The following is a 5036-nucleotide window of genomic DNA, read 5'->3' as shown; positions in this document are numbered from 1 at the left end:
TGGAGTGCCTTCCAATTCAATGAGCTCATCTTCCAGTACTATATTAAACAGCATCCTGCTGTAATCATTGGGTGTTCATTTGCTAATTTTTAGAAGTAGATCTCCAGGCTTTTCTTCCACATCTGTCTTTGTCTGGAAACTTCACTAAAACCTGTCCACCCTGGTATTTAAAACACCAGTGGCTTAGCTTCCAACATGTAAGCCACCACAGTCCAACAAATAACAGATGAATGGTTGATGATCCCTCTACCTCTTTGTATATTCCTTGATTCTATCTGCTGACATTGAGCCATCCTTCCCTACATGTCCTCTACCTTCCCACACATACCCACACCTTCAACATCCAACACAACTTCCCACTCTCTCCCTGCCTCCTTCTTCTTTCAGTCTCCCCCTATCATAAAGGGCACCACTGCCCACCCAGTGGATCACACCAGAAACCCAAACATCACCCTCAATGGCTCTCTTTTCCCACTTCCACCTGAAATCTGTCCTGAGTTCTTCCTCCAAATGATATTTTTATTTCTCCAGTTCCTCTGTCTCTAGGGCAACTGTATTAGTCCACACTCTGTCATCTCTTCCCCAGCCTTTGAACACACCTTCCTAGCCATTCTCCTACTGCCACACTTGTCCTTGGGCTGTTATCAGTACAACCACAAGAGTGACCTTAATAAGCAAACTGCAGCATTTCGCTCCCTTTCTTAAAACTCTTCCATAGCATTTTATCTAATCCCTTTCCCAGGGATTTTTGGTCCCAAAAGAGCTGATCCCTGCCTGCCTCTCCACCTTGCTCCTGTTCACTTTGTTCCAGATTCCCTGGTTTTCTGTGATTAAAATAGGAATCCCAAACTCAAAAGTCTATAGAGGCAGGGAACTATGGTGGACAAATGGCCACACACACACCCCCTCCAAATGAGAAGATTCTTCTTTGACCAGAAGATTATTGCTGAGCTGGGAGGTGGCACCATAATTGCCAGATGTTCAGGTTTTCCCAAAGAAATCAGAAATTTAGAATTTAAAGAAAACAGTCAATGTGAAAATGCTGACACAGAATTCTCATTTGTTTTAAAACACCATGTAGGCTAAAAGACATCTCTCTAAGGGAATCCTGACTGTTCTTCAAGCTTTCATCTGCTAGCTGCAGCCATGCCAAGTTCTTTCCCTTCCAGTGACTTTGCACTCACCATTTTCTCTTCTTGGAACACTTTGCTAGTTCATTGCAAGGTTGACTCCCTCTGTCTTCTAGGACAGAGTTACTCAAAGTGGTGTCTGAAATTTGAGCAGCTCTGACCTAGATAGCAGAGGACTAAGTTGTAAAGAATTGCAGGCTTAGGGCAAGAAAAGTACAAAATTGAGCCTAAAATTTATAGCAATTAAATAGAATTTTCTATATTGGAGTCAGGAAACATTTTGTGAAAAAGACCAGACAGTAAATATTTGTGACTAACCAGCTCTGCCATTGTAGTGTGAAAGCATATGAAGACTCCACATGAAAGTGCATATAAATGAACAAGCCTGTCTGTGTTCAAATACAACTTGATTGTGAATGCTCAAATTTGAATTTCATATAATTTTTGCATGTCACTAAATACTATTGTTTTGATTTATTTTCTAACCACTTAAAAATGTAAAAAATATTGTTATCTTATGAGCCATTCACAAATAGACTGTAGATAGGATTTGGCCCAAAGGCCACAGTTTGCCAAATTTTGTTCTGTTTTTTGTGGTTTTGCTTTTCAGGTAATTTCTTTTTTATTGTACTCCTGTAAAGTTATATTTCACAAAAGTTTGGGAATTTAAAAAAAGAAAAAGTGGTGTTTGACCAAAGATTTAAGTCTCAAACATAATGCTATCTCCTTAACTTTATCTAGAGTAGATAGAAAAAAAATATTTCATTTTTTTCTTAAGAAAAAAAAAGTGTGATCCTGGTTTTGTGGCTATATTTTGGCATATACATACTAAAATATTATAGATAAAATGACATAATATCTTACATTTGTTCCAAATCAGTGGAGAGGGAGGGACAAATGAGCGAGGATATAGGCATTACAAGAAGAGCCATGTATTGATGACTATTGGAGCTGTATGATATATACATAGGTATTTATCATACTTCTATCAACTTCTGTGTTTGTTCAAAATATTCCATAATAAATAGTTGAAAAATAAAGTAGGTATTATTCTCTTCATCCCATCCCATCATATGTTTGTTACATTTGTTTTCTTCATAGGCTTCATCCCGTTATTAAATGGTCCTTATTGTAGTGCCTAGGAGCTCTGGTAGCACAGTGCCTAAGGCACTTGACTGCTATCCAGAGGGCTGGAGGTTGAAACCCACCAGCCACTCCTTGGAAGGAAGGTTAGGCAATGTACTTCTGTAGTGATACTGCCTTGGAAACCCAAGGAGGGGTCGCTATGAGTCGGGGCCGACTAGACGGCACATAACAACAACAACAACTTTGTAGTACCTAAGGCATTTGACTGCTAACCAGAAGACTGGTGGTTCAAACCCACCAGCTACTCCTCGGAAAGGAGATTGTGCAATCTACTTCCATAGAGATACCACCTCAGAAACCCAAGGAGGGGTTGCTATGAGTGGAATCAACTTGACAGCAGTGAGTTTGGTTTTTTGGTTTTGTCTTCATCTATCTTCCCCATCAGAATTAAAGATCCATGAAGAGATGGGCCTTACCTTCCCCAGGTTTCTTGAATGAATTAATGAGTTGTTGTTGTTGTTGTTGTTATGTGCCATCAAGTCAGACCTGACTCATAGCAACCCCTCCTTGGGTTTCTGAGGCAGTATCACTATGAAAGTAGATTGCCCCATCTTTCTTTCGAGGAGTGGCTGGTGGGTTTGAACCACCAGCCTTCTGGTTAGTAGTCAAGTGCCTTAGGCACTACGCTACCAGAGCTCCTAGGTGGGGAATTTTAACTCACTGGGGGCAGAGGGTGCCTGTCTGTCATCATCAGCATGCCTCCCACCCCCTACCCTCATGGTTCCTGGGAGCTGAGGCCTGGCCTCCCTCTGGGGCCTCTTTACACACTCAAGCCCTTCACACTGGCTGCTGTTACTAGCCATTTGGCCACTGGTGTGGGATGGTAGGGGTGAGAAAGGACCAGGACAGGAGAGAAGGGAGAAGGGGATCATCATCACACCCGTTACCTCACACCTCCAGTGAGCCCAAAGCCAAACACAGCATCCCGCAACAGCCACGCCTGCTGCTCCCCAAGCCCCCAGAGACCCATCTCTGTCCACCACCTGGAATCTCTGGGTGACCATCCGTGTCCAGACCAGAGGCATGTTGCCAGCACCACCTCCTCAGACTCTGAGCACAACCATATCCCACTAACACACCATGACAGAGGCAACTCACTGGGAAACACAAGTCCAAAAGCAGGAGTCAGGGTCCCTTCTGAGGCCCAGAGTGATAAACACAGCAGTGGAATTTATTCCTCCTGCTGAGACATCCACAGTTCTTGAGAGGAAGGTCAAAGGTGGCAGACACAGGAGACAACGTGTGCCAGTGAGTGCGAGGGCAAACACACCTGGGTTCCTGGGGCTGCAGACAGGAGGTGAGACTCAATGGACTTCATTAAAATCTTCCCACAACTTCTAGGACTTTGGAGGGGGAGGCGTTAGGGTAGCAAAGAGATGGTTTTTTTGAAAGAACAAATTGACTGTGTCATTACTGTAGTTTGATCTAAGCCCTGAAGCATATCCACATTCCCTGGATGTAAAGTGCCTGCATTTGAAAAAGGAAGGTTACTTACTTCTGAATTCAAACCTACAGATCCTAAATCCCAGAGACTTAACCTAATTCTGCTCCTTCCCTTCTCCCACCAGTTATATCCCTTAGGCTCCCCTCCATGACCCTCACAAAGTAAGTTCAGTCTCCAGTTCAACCAGGCCATCGAACACCAACAAGGAGGTTTTTGTCTCTGCACATCTCATAGTCAGAGTTTACTCTGAAAACTACTTGATAAGCAAAACGCCACTTTCATTAATGAATGTTTGCCCTTTCTGCTAAGTTTAAAATGGAATGGGGAAAAAAAAAAAGTCCGATGTCTTGAAAATTCAAACCAGCATATTAGAAAAGTGGAGGACACACGTTCAGCTTGTTCAGACAAGCTCCATCCTGCTGAATATAACCCACTTTTATCTCCATATCCTATTTCTGTGGCATTAGGGTTTAACACAATTGAAACTCTAAACGCAGCTCTAGTCAGCTCTCCGCCACTCCCTCGAAATACTTTCTAAAAGATTCCTTCTGGTATATTATGACTAAGACCCACAGGTGTTCTGAAAAACGAACGTGTAAACATATCTACAACAACGACGGCACATATTAACAACCATCACCAAATGGATTGGATGCTGGTTCTTCCAGAACAATTCATGACTGAAGTTTATGCAATTCCTGTGTCTACCTGCTAATGTTCCCTACTTGGTAGGTGGATCCTGTCCCAGCAAGGGTCCTTAGCTGCCAAGGAGTCTGTAAAGGAGCATCCATTTCTGTAACTGTGGGTGAACATGGCCGCAGGGAGCTCTCAGGGAATGCTAGGCCACCATCAGAAGCAAGTAACATGAACAATATTGAAGTGGAATTTATGGACATGAGAACACAAAGTACTCTCACATTCCCCTGTTCTCCACAGAAGCACTCTCGCCCTGGATTCATTCTATCTGGGTGTCTAGAAACCTTATAAAGTTACAAACGCCCCACTGCAGAGTCCTCAGAAAACTACCTGCAGCGGGCCCCTCAACTTCTTTACAAGGCGACTGACCCTGGCCATGCAAACTCCTCCCAGGTCAGCAGGAATAGCAGATAGCTCTGCCTGCAAGTGAGCCCTGGTGGCGCAGTGGTTAAGCGCTTGGCTGCTAACAGAAAGGTCAACAGTTCGAACCCTCCTCCAGAGCTGGAGAAAGAGGAGTCAGAGGTTGGCTTCCCTAAAGATTGACAGCCCTGGAAACTCTATAGGGCACTTGTCCTCTATCCTCTAGGGGCTCTGTGAGTCCCAAGTCACTCAAATGAAGT

The sequence above is a fragment of the Orycteropus afer genome, unplaced genomic scaffold, assembly GCF_000298275.1.
Source record: "Orycteropus afer afer isolate SDZICR_OR568_19922 unplaced genomic scaffold, OryAfe1.0 scaffold00463, whole genome shotgun sequence".
NCBI classification, from domain to species: Eukaryota; Metazoa; Chordata; class Mammalia; order Tubulidentata; family Orycteropodidae; genus Orycteropus; species Orycteropus afer.
Note: the sequence above shows the minus strand (reverse complement) of the source record.